Here is a 20,232-nt window from a genome sequence, read left to right as displayed (position 1 = left end):
TTGAACCGAATCAAAAAATCTTATTTGATCCTAAATTAAATAATTCCAGTTTGGTCTTTAATCTAAAAAATTAAAAAAATCAACCCTCGGTCTAGTTCTAATTTTAAACTGAAGACTAAATAAATTACTATTTATATTAAATAAATATAGTATTTATATAGTAACTATTATATTTACAGTAATATTTACTTGAGAGAAATTCATAAATAACCTAAAAGAAATTTAAAAAATTGTTTTTAACCACTTTCTAGTAAAAAAACATTTTTGACAAATCAAACAAACTAATTGTACTCTATACCCACTTTTATATGAAATGCCTAAAATATCCTTAATGAGATTTTAAATTAGAAAACTCACATTGTCCTTATCTTCATTTACTAAAATACCCTTGTCTCTTTCATATTGCATTTCTCTTCTCTCTCATCTTCTAACGTTCACGTTACTCTTTTTCTCTCCATTGTCAAACCATCCAAACTCAATCATTCATTATACATTCAATTTTTTTGCTTGTTGGGTCATTTAACAATCTTCATTAATGACAGCGATCTCATTGAAATCTCACTCAACAAAATTATTTATCTCTAACAAACAATTTCACTGACTGAATCTCTAAGAATTGATTTTATTTATATTTGTTTTGTTTTGTGATCACATTGCTTATAAATATTGTGTAGTATGTTTATGGATGTAAATAAAACATATTTTGATAGATATTATTCCAGATCTATACTGATTTCCATGAAAAAATAATTTTTCAAAACTGCACAACGTCATCGGGCCATGAAACCTGATTTTTTTTAAAAAAATTGATTTTTTCAATTTTTTTTTTGGCAATGAGATTTTTCAAAGTTACCAAATAAAAAATGTGTAAATTGCAAAAAATAACCCCTCCACAAATAGAAAATTCGTTTCTAGCATTTTTTAGACAAAAAAACGTTTTTACCCCCTACAAACAAATAGTTACAAAAAATAATCACTTTACCACTTTTCACCTTAACCTTTGACTTTTCATCTCTCTACTTTAATTAAAAATTAAAAATAAAAATAAAGACAATATATTATCAAACTACCCTCAATATAAAACAAACAAAAGAATTGAATTTCTATTTTACCCCATAAAGAAATCCGAGAAACCCCTCATAATTATAATAATAAATTTTTAACTATTAAAATATTATTATTATTTCTCAATAGAATTCTTATTTTTTAATAATTTAATTACTGGGTGGATTTTGAACCCACGGTGAGTCCCCCATCTCTTTTTTATTATTAAATATATCTATTGTTATATATAAATAAAATTAATTAAATAATAATAATTAAAAGTTTTAAATATATATGTATTATTAAATAAATAACTAAAAATGGTTATTCAATGATTCTTATATTATTTTTTAATTGTAATAATAAATACAAATCTTAATTATAATAATAAATTTTCAACTATTAAATTATTAGTATTTTCAAATAAATACTATTATTTTTAATAATTATTTTTTTTTTTAATTTAATAACTAGTTGAGTCTCGAACCCATGCTCGTTCCCTTTCTTCGCTTTTTTATTATTAAATATATATATGTAATAATATTACATATACAATAAATAAAATGGATTAAATAAAAATAATTGAAAATATATGTATTATCAAATAATTAAAAAATTGTTATTCAATTATTATTAAAATAATTTTTTTGATCTTTTTTTTTTCTTAGCCATGGGATTTTTTCAAGTTATCCAATAGTCCAAAAAATAAATTATTATTTAAAAATTATACTTGAATTTTTGGGTAAATTTTATAATCATTATATCAATTTAATCCAATATTATTAGTGGTTAGAACACTTAATCATGTATTGGTTGCGTTTTATTATCATTTCATTGTTGTTTATTGTGAATTATAAATTTAATTAAGCCAAAAAATGTAAAAATACATAATTTTTTATTGGATAACTTTGAAAAATCCCATGGACGAAAAAAAAAAAAAGATCAATATCTATTTTATTAAAAAATCAGGTTTTGTAGCCTCACAAAACCCAGGTCGGGCTTTGTGGCTCCACAAAGTCTGATTTCTTTTATTAAAATGGTTTTTTTGATCTATTTTTTTTCTTTTCTTGTCCATGGTATTTTTTCAAGTTATGCAACAGTCTCTAAAATAAATTAATGTTTAAAAATTATACTTATATTTTTGGATAAATTTTATACTCATTACATCAATTTAATCCAATTTTGTTAGTAGGTAGAACACTTAAACATGTATTGATTGTGTATGTTTTATTATCATTCCATTATTGTTTATTGTGAATTATAAATTCAATCAAGCTAAAAAATGTAAAAAGACATCATTTTTTATTGGGTAACTTTAAAAAATTCCATGGCAAAAAAAAAAAAAAAGATCAAAAAATCTATTTTTATTAAAAAATCAAGTTTTATGGCCCCACAAAGCCCAGTTTCTTTTATTAAAATGCATTTTTTGATACTTTTTTTTTCTTTTCTTGGCCATGGGATTTTTTCAAGTTATCCAATTGTCCCAAAAATAAATTATTGTTTAAAATTTATACTTGTATTTTTTGGTAAATTTTATAATCATTACATCAATTTAATCCAATGTTGTTAGTAATTAGAACACTTAATCATGTATTGGTTGTGTTTTATTATCATTCCATTGTTATTTCTTGTGAATTATAAATTTAATCAAGTCAAAAAATGTAAAAATACATTATTCTTTATTGGGTAACTTTGAAAAATCCCATGCCCCCCCCCCAAAAAAAAAGATCAAAAAATTCATTTTTATTAAAAAATCAAGTTTTATAGCCCGGGTTTTGTGGCCCCACAAAGCTCGATTTTTTTTTATTAAAATGGTTATTTTTATCCTTTTCTTTTCTTTTCTTGGCCATGCGATTTTTCCAAGTTATTCAATAGTCCCAAAAATAAATTATTGTTTGAAAATTATACTTTTATTTTTGGATAAATTTTATAATCATTACATCAATTTAATCCAATATTGTTAGTAGTTAGAACACTTAATCATGTATTGGTTGTGTTTTATTATCATTCCATTGTTATTTCTTGTGAATTATAAATTTAATCAAGTTAAAAAAAGTAAAAATACATTATTCTTTATTGGGTAACTTTGAAATATCCCATGGCAAAAAAAAAATCAAAAAATCTATTTTTATTAAAAAATCAGGTTTCATGGCCCCACAAAACCCAAGCCGGGTTTTGTGGCCCCACAAAGCCCGATTTTTTTTATTAAAATGGTTATTCTTATTATTTTTTTTCTTTCTTGGCCATGAGATTTTTTCAAGTTATTCAATAGCCCCAAAAATAAATTTTTGTTTAAAAATTATACTTTTATTTTTGGATAAATTTGATAATCATTACATCAATTTAATCCAATGTTATTTGTAGTTAAAACACTTAAACATGTATTAGTTGTGTTTTATTATCATTCTATCGTTATTTCTTGTGAATTATAAATTTAATCAAGTTAAAAAAAGTAAAAATACATTATTCTTTATTGGGTAACTTTGAAAAATCTCATGGTCAAAAAAAAAAAAAAAATCTATTTTTATTAAAAAATCAGGTTTCATGGCCCCACAAAACCCGGGCCGAGTTTTTTGGCCCCACAAAGCCAGATTTTTTTTATTAAAATGGTTATTTTTATCCTTTTTTTTTCTTTTCTTGGCCATGGGATTTTTCCAACTTATTCAATAGCCCCAAAAATAAATTATTGTTTAAAAATTATACTTTTATTTTTGGATAAATTTTATAATCATTACATCAATTTAATCCAATGTTGTTAGTAGTTATAACACTTAATCATGTATTGGTTGTGTTTTATTATCATTCCATTGTTATTTCTTGTGAATTATAAATTTAATCAAGTCAAAAAAGGTAAAAATACATTATTCTTTATTGGGTAACATTGAAATATCCCATGGCCCAAAAAAAAAAAAATCAAAAAATTCATTTTTATTAAAAATTCAGGTTTCATGGCCCCACAAAACCAGAGCCGGGTTTTGTGGCTCCACAAAGCCCGATTTTTTTTATTAAAATGGTTATTTTTATCTTTTTTTTTTCTTGGCCATGAGATTTTTTCAAGTTATTAAATAGTCCCAAAAATAAATTTTTGTTTAAAAATTATACTTTTAATTTTGGATAAATTTGATAATCATTACATCAATTTAATCCAATGTTGTTTGCAGTTAGAACACTTAATCATGTATTGGTTGTGTTTTATTATCATTCCATTGTTATTTCCTGTAAATTATAAATTTAATCAAGTCAAAAAATGTAAAAATACTTTATTCTTTATTGGGTAACTTTGAAAAATCCCATGGCCCACAAAAAAAAAAGATCAAAAAATCCATTTTTATTAAAAAATCAGGTTTCATGGCCCCACAAAACCCGGGCTGGGTTTTGTGGCCCCACGAAGCCCGATTTTCTTTATTAAAATGGTTATTTTTATCTTTTCTTTTCTTTTCTTGGCCATGGGATTTTTCCAAGTTATCCAATAATACCAAAAATAAATTATTGCTTAAAAATTATACTTGTATTTTTGGGTAAATTTTATAATCATTATATCAATTTAATCCAATATTGTTAGTAGTTAGAACACTTAATCATGTATTGGTTGTATTTTATTATCATCCTATTGTTGTTTATTGTGAATTATAAATTCAGTTAAGCAAAAAAATGTAAAAATACATCATTTTTTATTGGGTAACTTTGAAAAATCCCATTGCCCAAAAAAAAAATCAAAAAGTCCATTTTTATTAAAAAATCAGGTTTTGTGGCCTCACAAAGCCCGGGCCGAGTTATGCTTCCCCACAAAACTTGATTTTTTTTTTATTAAAATGGTTATTTTTATCCTTTTTTTTTTTATTTTCTTGGCCATGCGATTTTTCCAAGTTATTCAATAGTCCCAAAAATAAATTAGTGTTTAAAAATTATACTTTTATTTTTGGATAAATTTTATAATCATTACATTAATTTAATTCAATGTTGTTAGTAGTTAGAACACTTAATCATGTATTGGTTGTGTTTTATTATCATTCCATTGTTATTTCTTGTAAATTATAAATTTAATCAAGTAAAAAAAAAGTAAAAATACATTATTTTTTATTGGGTAAGATTGAAATGTCCCATGGCCAAAAAAAAAAAAGATCAAAAAATCTATTTTTATTAAAAAATCAGGTTTCATGGCCCCGCCGGGTTTTGTGGCCCCACAAAGCCCGATTTTCTTTATTAAATTGGTTATTTTGAATTTTTTTTTCTTTTCTTGGTCATGGGATTTTTCCAAGTTATCCAATAGTACCAAAAATAAATTATTGTTTAAAAATTATACTTGTATTTTTGGGTAAATTTTATAATCATTATATCAATTTAATCCAATATTGTTAGTAGTTAAAACACTTAATCATGTATTGGTTGTGTTTTATTAATTATCATTCCATTGTTGTTTATTGTGAATTATAAATTCAATTAAGCAAAAAATTTTAAAAATATATCATTTTTTATTGGGTAATTTCGAAAAATCCCATGGTCCAAAAAAAAAAAAAGATCAAAAAATCCATTTTTATTAAAAAATCAGGTTTTGTGGCCCCACAAAGCCCGAGCCGGGTTTTGCTGCCCCACAAAACCTGATTTTTTTTTTTAAAATGGTTATTTTTATCCTTTTTTTTTCTTTTCTTGGCCATGAGATTTTTCCAACTTATTCAATAGCCCCAAAAATAAATTATTGTTTAAAAATTATACTTTTATTTTTGGATAAATTTTATAATCATTACATCAATTTAATCCAATGTTGTTAGTAGTTATAACACTTAATCATGTATTGGTTGTGTTTTATTATCATTCCATTGTTATTTCTTGTGAATTATAAATTTAATCAAGTCAAAAAAGGTAAAAATACATTATTCTTTATTGGGTAACATTGAAATATCCCATGGCCCAAAAAAAAAAAAATCAAAAAATTCATTTTTATTAAAAATTCAGGTTTCATGGCCCCACAAAACCAGAGCCGGGTTTTGTGGCTCCACAAAGCCCGATTTTTTTTATTAAAATGGTTATTTTTATCTTTTTTTTTTCTTGGCCATGAGATTTTTTCAAGTTATTAAATAGTCCCAAAAATAAATTTTTGTTTAAAAATTATACTTTTAATTTTGGATAAATTTGATAATCATTACATCAATTTAATCCAATGTTGTTTGCAGTTAGAACACTTAATCATGTATTGGTTGTGTTTTATTATCATTCCATTGTTATTTCCTGTAAATTATAAATTTAATCAAGTCAAAAAATGTAAAAATACTTTATTCTTTATTGGGTAACTTTGAAAAATCCCATGGCCCACAAAAAAAAAAAGATCAAAAAATCCATTTTTATTAAAAAATCAGGTTTCATGGCCCCACAAAACCCGGGCTGGGTTTTGTGGCCCCACGAAGCCCGATTTTCTTTATTAAAATGGTTATTTTTATCTTTTCTTTTCTTTTCTTGGCCATGGGATTTTTCCAAGTTATCCAATAATACCAAAAATAAATTATTGCTTAAAAATTATACTTGTATTTTTGGGTAAATTTTATAATCATTATATCAATTTAATCCAATATTGTTAGTAGTTAGAACACTTAATCATGTATTGGTTGTATTTTATTATCATCCTATTGTTGTTTATTGTGAATTATAAATTCAGTTAAGCAAAAAAATGTAAAAATACATCATTTTTTATTGGGTAACTTTGAAAAATCCCATTGCCCAAAAAAAAAAATCAAAAAGTCCATTTTTATTAAAAAATCAGGTTTTGTGGCCTCACAAAGCCCGGGCCGAGTTATGCTTCCCCACAAAACTTGATTTTTTTTTTATTAAAATGGTTATTTTTATCCTTTTTTTTTATTTTCTTGGCCATGAGATTTTTCCAAGTTATTCAATAGTCCCAAAAATAAATTAGTGTTTAAAAATTATACTTTTATTTTTGGATAAATTTTATAATCATTACATTAATTTAATTCAATGTTGTTAGTAGTTAGAACACTTAATCATGTATTGGTTGTGTTTTATTATCATTCCATTGTTATTTCTTGTAAATTATAAATTTAATCAAGTAAAAAAAAGTAAAAATACATTATTTTTTATTGGGTAAGATTGAAATGTCCCATGGCCAAAAAAAAAAAAAAAAGATCAAAAAATCTATTTTTATTAAAAAATCAGGTTTCATGGCCCCGCCGGGTTTTGTGGCCCCACAAAGCCCGATTTTCTTTATTAAATTGGTTATTTTGAATTTTTTTTTCTTTTCTTGGTCATGGGATTTTTCCAAGTTATCCAATAGTACCAAAAATAAATTATTGTTTAAAAATTATACTTGTATTTTTGGGTAAATTTTATAATCATTATATCAATTTAATCCAATATTGTTAGTAGTTAAAACACTTAATCATGTATTGGTTGTGTTTTATTAATTATCATTCCATTGTTGTTTATTGTGAATTATAAATTCAATTAAGCAAAAAATTTTAAAAATATATCATTTTTTATTGGGTAATTTCGAAAAATCCCATGGTCCAAAAAAAAAAAAAAAGATCAAAAAATCCATTTTTATTAAAAAATTAGGTTTTGTGGCCCCACAAAGCCCGAGCCGGGTTTTGCTGCCCCACAAAACTTGATTTTTTTTATTAAAATGGTTATTTTTATCCTTTTTTTTTCTTTTCTTGGCCATGAGATTTTTCCAAGTTATTCAATAGTCCCAAAAATAAATTAGTGTTTAAAAATTATACTTTTATTTTTGGATAAATTTTATAATCATTACATCAATTTAATTCAATGTTGTCAGTAGTTAGAACACTTAATCGTGTATTGGTTGTATTTTATTATCATTCTATTGTTATTTCTTGTGAATTATAAATTTAATCAAGTCAAAAAATGTAAAAATACATTATTTTTTATTGGGTAACTTTGAAAAATTCCATGGCCCCCCCCCAAAAAAAAAGATCAAAAAATCTATTTTTATTAAAAAATCAGATTTCATGGCTCCACAAAACCTGTGCCCACAAAGTTCGGGCCGGGTTTTGTGGCCCCACAAAGCATGATTTTTTTTATTAAAATGTTTATTTTTATCTTTTTTTTTTTTTTCTTGGCCATGGGATTTTTCCAAGTTATTCAATAGTCCCCAAAATAAATTATTGTTTGAAAATTATACTTTTATTTTTGAATAAATTTTATAATCATTACATCAATTTAACCTAATGTTGTCAATAGTTAGAACATTTAATCATGTATTGGTTGTGTTTTATTATCATTCCATTGTTATTTCTTGTGAATTATAAATTTAATCAAGTAAAAAAAGGTAAAAATATATTATTTTTTATTGGGTAAGTTTGAAATGTCCCATGGCCAAAAAAAAAAAATCAAAAAATCCATTTTTATTAAAAAATCAGGTTTCATGGCCCCACAAAACCCTGGCCGGGTTTTGTGGCCCCACAAATCCCAATTTTCTTTATTAAAATGGTTATTTTGTTATTTTTTTTCTTTTCTTGGCCATGGGATTTTTCCAAGTTATCAAATAGTACCAAAAATAAATTATTGTTTAAAAATTATATTTGTATTTTTGGGTAAATTTTATAATCATTATATCAATTTAATCTAATATTGTTAGTAGTTAGAACACTTAATCATGTATTAGTTGTGTTTTATTATTATTCCATTTTTGTTTATTGTGAATTATAAATTCAATTAAGCAAAAAAATGTAAAAATAGATCATTTTTTTTGGGTAACTTCGAAAAATCCCATGGCAAAAAAAAAAAAATCAAAAAATCCATTTTTATTAAAAAATCAGGTTTTGTGGCCCCACAAAGCCCGAGCCGGGTTTTGCTGTCCCACAAAGCCTAATTTTTTTTATTAAAATGGTTTTTTTTATCCTTTTTTTTTCTTGACCATGAGATTTTTCCAAGTTATTCAATAGTCCCAAAAATAAATTAGTGTTTAAAAATTATATTTTTAATTTTGGATAAATTTTATAATCATTACATCAATTTAATTCAATGTTGTTAGTAGTTATAACACTTAATCATTTATTGATTGTGTTTTATTATCATTCCATTGTTATTTCTTATGAATTATAAATTTAATCAAGTCAAAAAATGTAAAAATACATTATTTTTTATTGGGTAACTTTGAAAAATCCCATGCCCCCCCCAAAAAAAAGATTAAAAAAATTCATTTTTATTAAAAAAATCAGGTTTCATAGCCCCACAAAACTCGAGCCCACAATGCCCGATTTTTTTTATTAAAATGGTTATTTTTATCCTTTTTTTTTCTTTTATTGGGCATGGTATTTTTTTAAGTTATTCAATAGTCCCAAAAATAAATTATTGTTTAAAAATTATACTTTTATTTTTAGATAAATTTTGTAATCATTACATCAATTTAATCCAATGTTGTTAGTAGTTAGAACACTTAATTATGTATTGGTTGTGTTTTATTATCATTCCATTGTTATTTCTTGTGAATTATAATTTTAATCAAGTCAAAAAATGTAAAAATACATTATTTTTTATGGGAGGAATTCATATTTGACCTAATTCAAATGTATAAGATCGTTTCTGTACTTTTCATAGAAAAAAAACGTTTTTGACTATTCAAACAAACTAATTACACTTTATAGCCACTTTTATGCAAGATACCAAAAATACCCTTAATGAGATTTTAAAATAGAAAACCCACATTGTCCTTAGTCTATTTTACCAAAATACCCTTGTCTCTTTCATATAACTTTTCTTCTCTCTCCTCTTTCAACACTCACGTTACTCTCTTTCTCTCCATCATCAAACTATCAAAACTCAGTAATTCTTCATATATTCAATCTTTTTACTTGTTGGGTCATTCAATCTTCTTCATCAATCGCAACGACCTTACTGAAGTCCCATTCAACAAATTTTTTTCTCTCCAACAAATAATTTCACTCAATCTCAAGATATTAATTTGATTTGTATTTGTTTTATTTTTTAAGATAATTTTTGTATTCACATTGTTTATTAATGCTGTGTAGAATTATTGTGATTGTGAATAGAATATATTTTGATAGATATCATTCTAAATCTGTACTAATTTGGGTGACAAAAAAAATTTTCGAAACTGCACATTGTTATCGGGTTTTGTGGGCCACAAAGCCCCCCCATCGAGCCTTGTGGTTCACGAAGCCCGATCGAGCTTTGTCCCATCGGGCTTTGTAGCCCACAAAGCCCAAAAATAATTTTTTTCAATTTTTCTTGACTTTTTCTTCAAATTAGTGTGTTCCATTAATAGTAAAATGATTTCTTTTTATGTTTATTGGGTTAATTGAATGTATATATCACAACAAAAGTCATTATCTTTCACTTTGTGTGAGAATGTCCATCCACTATGAATACAACCAATACATGATCAATTGTTCTAGTTAATATTGGACAAAACAAATATAATGCTACGATAATAAACTTACTCAAGAATAAAAGTATAATTTTTTAACAATAATTTATATTTTCAGATTATTATTGGGCAACTTAAAAAAATCCCATTGCAAAAAAAAAAAAAAAAAGGGCTTTATGGCCCACAAAGTCTCTCATCGGGTTTTGTGACCCACAAAGTCCCCCATCGGGCCTTGTGGTTCACGAAGCCCGATCGGAATTTGTCCTATCGAGTTTTGCGGCCCACAAAGTCCCCCATCTGGCTTTGTGGCCCCCAAAGCCCGAAATGAATTTTTTTTTTTCATTTTCTTGATTTTTTTCTTCAAATTAGTATGTTTCATTAGCACTAAAATGATGTCTTTTTACATTTATTGGATTAATTGAATGTATATATCCCAACAAACATCATTATCTTTCACTTTGTGTGAGAATGTCCATTCATTATCAACACAACTAATACATGATCAATTGTTCTAACTAATATTGGACAAAACAAATATAATGATATGATAATAAACTTACTCAAGAATAAAAGTGTAATTTCTTAACAATAATTTATTTTTTGAGACTACTAGTGGGCAACTTAAAAAAATCTCATTGCAAAAAAAAAAAAAAAAAAAAATCAAGCTTTGCGGCCAACAAAGTTTCCCATCGGGCTTTGTGACCCACAAAGTCCCCTATCGAGCCTTGTGGTCCATGAAGCCCGATCGGGCTTTGTCCTATCGGGCTTTGTGGCACACAAAGTCCGAAAATAAATTTTTTAAATTCTCTTGAATTATTTTTCAAATTAGCATGTTCCATTAGAATTAAAATGATGTCTTTTTACGTTTATTGGGTTAATTGAATGTATATATCACAACAAACATTATAATCTTTCATTTTGTGTGAGAATGTCCATCCACAATCAACACAACCAATACATGATCAATTGTTCTAGCTAATATTGGACAAAACAAATATAATGCTACGATAATAAACTTACTCAAGAATAAAAGTGTAATTTCTTAACAATAATTTATTTTTTGATACTACAAGTGGGCAACTTAAAAAAATCTCATTGAAAAAAAAAAGAAAAAAAAAATCGGGCTTTGTGACCCACAAAGTCTCTCATCGGGCTTTGTGACTCACAAAGTCCCCCATTGGGCCTTGTGGTCCACGAAGCTCGATCGAGCTTTGTCCCATTGGGCTTTGTGGCCCACAAAGCCTGAAAATAATTTTTTTTAAATCTTTTTGACTTTTTTTTCAAATTAGTGTGTTCCATTAGCATTAAAATGATGTCTTTTTAAGTTTATTGGGTTAATTAAATGTATATATCACAACAAACATCATTATCTTTCAATTTGTGTGAGAATGTCCATCCACTATCAACAACACTAATACATGATCAATTATTCTAGTTAATATTGGACAAAACAAATATAATGCTACGATAATAAACTTACTCAATAATAAAAGTATAATTTCTTGACAATAATTTATTTTTTGAGACTACTAGTGGAAAACTTAAAAAAATCTCATTGCAAAAAAAAAAAAAAAAAAAAAAAAACCGGGCTTTGTGGCCCAATAAGTCTCTCATCGGGCTTTTTGACCCACAAAGTCCCCCATCGGGCCTTGTGGTCTACGAAGCCCGTTCGGGCTTTGTCCCATCGGGCTTTGTGGCCCATAATGCCTGAAAATATATTTTTTTAAATTTTTTTGATTTTTTTTTTCAAATTAGTGTGTTCCATTAGGATTAAAATGATGTCTTTTTACGTTTATTGGATTAATTGAATGTATATATCACAACAAACATCAATATCTTTCAATTTGTGTGAGAATGTCCATCCACTATCAACAACACCAATACATGATCAATTGTTCTAGCTAATATTAAACAAAACAAATATAATGCTACGATAATAAACTTACTCAAGAATAAAAGTGTAATTTCTTAACAATAATTTATTTTTTGAGACTAGTAGTGGGCAACTTAAAAAAATCTCATTGCAAAAAAAAAAAAAAAAAAAAAAAAGCAAAAAAAAAAAAATCGGGCTTTGTAGCCCACAAAGTCTCTCATCGGGCTTTGTGACCCACAAAGTCCCCCATCGGGCCTTGTGGTCCACGAAGCCCGATCGGGCTTTGTCCCATCGGGCTTTGTGGCCCACAAAGCCCGAAAATATTTTTTTCAAATTTTCTTGATTTTTTTTCAAATTAGTATGTTCCATTAGTATTAAAATGATGTCTTTTTATGTTTATTAGGTTAATTGAATGTATATATCACAACAAATATTATTATCTTTCACTTTGTGTGATTATGTCAATTCACTATCAACACAACCAATACATGATCAATTGTTTTAACTAATATTGGACAAAACAAATATAATGTTACGATCATTGTTGTTAAAATCCCGATTTTATGCGTATGATTTTACGATTCGAAGACCCCCAAACGATTCAAATCCCATGTAAAATCCAATTTGGGATAAAATCCTATAAAATCTCAATTTTACATGTACGATTTTACGATTTTACGCTTCAAGGATCCCCAAACGATTTTACGATTCAAAGACCTCCATTGATTTAAGTTGTAATTTAGAGGATGCTTCCAACGTCTCAATGTCACATAGCATCTGACATTGGAACTTATGCAATGAATTGTTATATTTTGTCTCTAAATTGGAACTTGATTTAACATTGATTGCATAAGTTCCAATGTCACATAGCATCTAACATTAATTGCATAAGTTCCAATTTATTTGATTTAAATTATAATTTTTACTTGATCTAATATTGATTGCATAAGTAAATCAAGACAAACAAGTAATTAATTAATGGACCACCCAACTCCAAATCGGGATATTACTTGATTTAATCAATGTTAAATTAAGAAAAAAATTGTAATCTAAATCTAATGGAAGACGTTGGAAGCATCCTCTAAAGAATTTTAAGCTATATTTTACCTTTAAATTACCTATATTTTGCCTTTAAATTGCTTATACCAACCTGCTAGTTTTTGAGCTATATTTTGGAAATATCATCTTTTGAATTATAATAAGGAATAATTAGGTTATTAAATGATATTAATTCATTTTCTACAAAATTATGTTATTATAAACATATATTTACAAAAATTAAAGGGTATTTTTAATTATCTCTAAAATCTTACGATTTTACGATTCCATTTTACGATACGATTTTATGGACCCTTTGTCGATCCCACTTAAAATCCCGATTTTAACAATCTTGGTTACGATAATAAACTTACTCAAGAATAAAAGTGTAATTTCTTAACAATAATTTATTTTTTGAAACTAATAGTGGGCAAATTAAAAAAATCTCATTGCAAAAAAAAAAAAAAAAAATAGGGCTTTGTGGCCCACAAAGTCTCTCATCGGGCTTCGTGACCCACAAAGTCCCCCATCGGGCCTTGTGGTACATGAAGCCCGATCGAGCTTTGTCCCATCGGGCTTTGTGGCCCATAAATCCTGAAAATAATTTTTTAAAATTTTCTTGATTTATTTTTCAAATTAGTGTATTCCATTAGTATTAAAATGATGTCTTTTTACGTTTATTGGGTTAATTGAATGTATATATCACAACAAATATTATAATCTTTCACTTTGTGTGAGAATGTCCATTCATTATTAATACAACCAATACATGATCAATTGTTCTAGCTAATATTAGACAAAACAAATATAATGCTACGATAATAAACTTATTCAAGAATAAAAGTGTAATTTCTTAACAATAATTTATTTTTTGAGACTACTAGTGGGCAACTTAAAAAAATCTCATTGCAAAAAAAAAAAAAAAAAGGAGCTTTGTGGCCCACAAAGTCTCTCATCGGGCTTTGTGACCCACAAAGTCCCCCATCGGGCCTTGTGGTCCACGAAGCCCGATCGGGCTTTGTCCCATCGGGCTTTGTGGCTCACAAAGCCCGAAAATAATTTTTTTTAAATCTTCTTGATTTTTTTTTCAAATTAGTGTGTTCCATTAGTATTAAAATGATGTCTTTTTACGTTTATTGGGTTAATTAAATGTATATATCACAACAAACATCATTATCTTTCATTTTGTGTGAGAATGTCCATCCACTATCAACAACACCAATACATGATCAATTATTCTAGCTAATATTGGATAAAACAAATATAATGTTACGATAATAAACTTACTCAATGATAAAAGTGTAATTTCTTAATAATAATTTATTTTTTGAGACTACTAGTGGGCAACTTAAAAAAATCCCATTGCAAAAAAAAAAAAAAAAAAATCCGACTTTGTGGCCCAATAAGTCTCTCATCGGGCTTTGTGACCCACAAAGTCCCCAATCGGGCCTTGTGGTCCATGAAGCCCGTTTGGGCTTTGTCCCATCGGGCTTTGTGGTGCACAATGCCCGAAAATAATTTTTTTAAATTTTTTTGATTTTTTTTTCAAATTAGTGTGTTCCATTAGTATTAAAATGATGTCTTTTTACGTTTATTGGGTTAATTGAATGTATATATCACAACAAACATCATTATCTTTCAATTTGTGTGAGAATGTCCATCCACTATCAACAACACCAATACATGATCAATTGTTCTAGCTAATATTAAACAAAACAAATATAATGCTACGATAATAAACTTACTCAAGAATAAAAGTGTAATTTCTTAACAATAATTTATTTTTTGAGACAATTAGTGGGCAAATTAAAAAAATCTCATTGCAAAAAAAAAAAAAAAAAAAAAAATCCGGCTTTGTGGCCCACAAAGTCTCTCATCGGGCTTTGTGACCCACAAAGTCCCCCATCGGGCCTTGTGGTACATGAAGCCCGATCGGGCTTTGTCCCATCGGGCTTTGTGGCCCATAAATCCGAAAAATAATTTTTAAAAATTTTCTTGATTTATTTTTCAAATTAGTGTGTTCCATTAGTATTAAAATGATGTCTTTTTACGTTTATTGGGTTAATTGAATGTATATATCACAACAAATATTATTATCTTTCACTTTGTGTGAGAATGTCCATCCATTATCAATACAACCAATACATGATCAATTGTTCTAGCTAATATTAGACAAAACAAATATAATGCTACGATAATAAACTTATTCAAGAATAAAAGTGTAATTTCTTAACGATAATTTATTTTTTGAGACTACTAGTGGGCAACTTAAAAAAATCTCATTGCAAAAAAAAAAAAAAAAGGAGCTTTGTGGCCCACAAAGTCTCTCATCGGGCTTTGTGACCCACAAAGTCTCCCATCGGGCCTTGTGGTCCATGAAGCCCGATCGGGCTTTGTGGCCCACAAAGCCCGAAAATAATTTTTTTAAAATCTTCTTGATTTTTTTTTTTCAAATTAGTGTGTTCCATTAGCATTAAAATGATGTCTTTTTAAGTTTATTGGGTTAATTAAATGTATATATCACAACAAACATCATTATTTTTCACTTTGTGTGAGAATGTCCATCCACTATCAACAACACCAATACATGATCAATTATTCTAGTTAATATTGGACAAAACAAATATAATGCTACGATAATAAACTTACTCAATAATAAAAGTATAATTTCTTAACAATAATTTATTTTTGAGACTATTAGCGGGCAATTTAAAAAAATCACATTGCAAAAAAAAAGAAGAAAGAACCAGGCTTTGTGGCCCAATAAGTCTCTCATCGGGCTTTGTGACCCACAAAGTCCCCCATCGGGCCTTGTGGTCCACGAAGCCCATTCGGGCTTTGTCCCATCGGGCTTTGTGGCCCACAATGCCCGAAAGTGATTTTTTTAAAAAAAAATTTAATTTTTTTTCTTTAAATTAGTGTGTTCCATTAGCATTAAAATGATGTCTTTTTACGTTTATTGGGTTAATTGAATGTATATGTCACAACAAACATCATTATCTTTCAATTTGTGTGAGAATGTCCATCCACTATTAGCAACACCAATACATGATCAATTGTTCTTGTTAATATTTGTTATATGTATTTCCCGCATCACCCCGCATGGGCCAGACTCGGTCCGATAAACCGGCCCAATCACCCAAGGCCAAGAAGGCCCGGACGACCTCGTCAAGGAAAGTCCAGCCTCCACCAAAGATCCGGAACTCGTAAAGCGAGCATATGGCGAGCTCCCGGTAATCCCCCAACGAGCTCCAAGCAATCGACTAACGAGCTCCTGAAATATCCTCCAGATCGCTGGTCCATCCAGGTCGCTGTCCTAAAACCTCCAGCTCGCATGAGTGGCAAAGCTGCTGAGAAGTCAGAGGTAGGGTTCGATCACTTTATCTGTAACAGCCCATGCCCCTCGTAATGAGGATCCCACTCCCGGTCTTGTGAAGGCGATAAGAACTGTTTGTCCCCCATTATACAATCACTGTATTTTTATATATTATCTAAATTGTAAAAGCCCCTCAGTATAAATGAGAGTCAAAGAGACCATGAGGGGCAAGGACAGGAGGAATAATCAGATACCGCCGCTCTGAGAGAATAATCAGACTGCGGTCGTGGACTAGGCATTGTTCTGGCCGAACCACGTAAAGATTCTGGTGTACACGCTTGGAATTTTTTTTGGGGGGGGGGGGGGTTTCCTTTCTTCTGGGTATTTTTGGATTGACTCACTGCGGCCCAAAATGAATCACGGTTGGCCGAAATTGAACGTCGACAATATTGGACAAAACAAAAATAATGCTACGATAATAAACTTACTCAAGAATAAAAGTGTAATTTCTTAACAATAATTTATTTTTTAGACTACTAGTGGGCAACTTAAAAAAATCCCATTGCAAAAAAAAAAAAAAAAAAAAAAATCGGGCTTTGTTGCCCATAAAGTCTCCCATCGGGCTTTATGACCCACAAAGTTTCCCATCGGGCCTTGTGGTGGACGAAGCCTGATCGGGCTTTGTCCCATCGGACTTTGTGGCCCCCAAAACCCTAAAATGAATTTTTAAAATTTTCTTGATTTTTTCTTCAAATTAGTGTGTTCCATTAGCACTAAAATGATGTCTTTTTACGTTTATTGGGTTAATTGAATGTATTTATCACAACAAACATCATTATCTTTCACTTTGTGTGAGAATGTCCATCCACTATCAACACAACCAATACATAATCAATTGTTCTAACTAATATTGGATAAAACAAAGATAATGCTATGGTAATAAACTTACTCAAGAATAAAAGTGTAATTTCTTAACAATAATTTATTTTTTGATACTATTATTGGGCAACTTTGAAAATATCTCATTGCAAAAAAAAAAAAAAAAAAATCAGGCATTGTGGGCCACAAAGTTCGCCATCGGGTTTTGTGGTCCACAAAACTCAAAAATGAAAATTTTTAATTATTTTTTATTTTTTTCGAATTAGTGTGTTCCATTAGCATTAAAAATTTAAAAAATAATAATTATTAGAAAAATGTATTTAGTAGTAAATTATTTTTTTAGGGGGAACCGAACATGTGTTCGAAACCGAACCAGTTATTAAAATATTAAAAAAATAATAATTAAAAAAAAATAATTACTAGAAAATAATAATAATTTAATAGTTGAAAATTTATTATTATAATTATGATTTGCAATTATTATTACAATTTAAAAATTAAATAATAATCATTGAATATCAATTTTTCAATTATATATTTAATAATACATATATATTTAATTTTTTTAATTATTATTAGTTAATTAATTTTATTTATATGTAATAATACATATATATTTAATAATTAAAAAGAGGTGGAAGTTTATGGGTTTGTTGTGGGGGTTAAATAGAAATTTAACCCTTTTATTTTTTTTTGTATTGAGGGTAGTTTGGGAATTCACTATCTTTGTCTTTATTCTTAATTTTTAATAAAAGTTGATTGTTGAAAAGTCAAAGGTTATGGTTTAAAGTGGTAAAGTGACTATTTTTTGCAACTATTTGTTTGGAGGGGGTAAAAATATTTTTTTGTAAAAAAAAGGATAAAAACGAATTTTGTATTTAGGAGGGGCTTAATTTTTACAATTTCCACTAAATTTAATAGGAGTGGATTGGACTGTCTTGGTCCAGTGTTGCCCTTGTATAATTTAATCTTTGATCTAAAATTTTTAATTAAAATTTTAATTTCGGTCCAATCCGGTCCTATTGAATCTAGACATGGCCACGGTTCATGAACCGCCGGTTCCGGTTCATGAACCGCCGGTTCCGGTTCAAGAAATCTTTGAACCTGAACCGAACCTCCCAAGGGCGGTTTGGGACGGTTTGGTTCCGGTTCGTGCCGGTTCGATCAACGGTTTGGACCGGTTCGGTCAACGGTTTGAGCCGGTTCGGTCAACGGTTCTGGTTCCGGTTCAAACCGAATTTTTTTAATTTTTTTTAAATATTGTTGTATTCAATTTTGGTCCTTGTTCCGTTGTTCGGTTCGGTTTGGTTTCGATTTTTAATTGTTAAATGTAATTGTAAATATAAATATTCTCAACCATATTTTTAATAAAAAAACACTACTAAAAATTGAAGAAATATAAGTAATAATTTCATTAAAAATAATTAAAACAACTAAACAAGTATGTAATACAAGTAATTAATTTTTACAAATGTGAAAAATAAAAAATAAAAAATAGAATTAGACTTAATTTTATTAAAAAATAATTACAACAAAAATGTAATACAAGTAATTAATTTTTACAAATGTGAAAAAAAATAAAATATGGACTTGGATCCTACGCATCTTCATTGGAGTCGGAAGTCGCCGTTGTTGAACCATCATTAACCCATTCGTCAGATGATGATGAATGGATAAGTTCTTCTTGACGTCGCATGTTAGCTCTTTCCCAATCATCGAGGCAAACTTGAGCTTCCAATGATTCTGGAGCCAATTTTGATCTTCTTTCGTCCAAAATGTTGCCTCCACTACTGAATGTTTGTTCAACGGCTACAGTTGAAGCTGGAACTGCAAGAAGTTGACTTGCAATAATTGCAAGAGTTGGAAATGTCTCCTTGTGCCTTTTCCACCACTCCAAAATTTCAAAATTTAAACCTGTATCATCACCAAACTCAAAAACTGTGGTTAGATAAGTTTCGAACTCCGAATGTGAGCTCGATCTAGGTTTTTTCCTCCTTTGATCTAAAAATTTATGACCCCATTTCATTGGTTGGGAGGAAGAGGAATGCGAAGCCATGGATGGAAATGATTCTTCACTACTAGGAGCAATAACATATGCTTCATATAATTGATTGCATAAAGTTCTAACCTTAGAAATTATAATATTCACATCAATTTCTTCATTATTTTCTAATCCTAACAACGAATAATAGTTAGACAAACACTCAATGAAACCATCAAATTTACACCTAGGATCAAATACCATAGTAACAAGAAAAATTTCAGGAATAAATTGATAATAACGTAACCATTTTTCTCTCATTTCTAAAACAGCATGACAAATTTCTTCAACATTAATTCCTTCCATTAATACACCGGCCACATTCATTGCTTCTATTAAAAATTGATGTGAAGTTGGTTTATAAACACTACTAAGTGTATGAGTAGCATCATTAAAAATTCGTAAAATATTCAAAATTGAACTACAAACATTCTACATAGTTGGAAAAATAGGATATTGTGGAATATAATTTGCTGCAAAAGAACACAATAAATCTTTATATTCAAAAGATTGATTAAGTAATTTAAAAGTTGAGTTCCAACGAGTAGGGACATCTTTTGAAAAACGTTTTGGGGTTTGACCATTGGAGGTGCAAAAATGTGCCCATGCTTTTGCAGTTCGAGGGTGTACCCAAATATAAGAAATAACATTTCTAATTGGATCTAAATAAGAATTAAGTGACT

Source organism: Diospyros lotus, chromosome 2 (genome assembly GCF_014633365.1).
Source record: "Diospyros lotus cultivar Yz01 chromosome 2, ASM1463336v1, whole genome shotgun sequence".
Lineage (NCBI taxonomy): Eukaryota > Viridiplantae > Streptophyta > Magnoliopsida > Ericales > Ebenaceae > Diospyros > Diospyros lotus.
The sequence above is the reverse complement of the archived record's forward strand: the minus strand, read 5'-3'. Positions refer to the sequence as shown.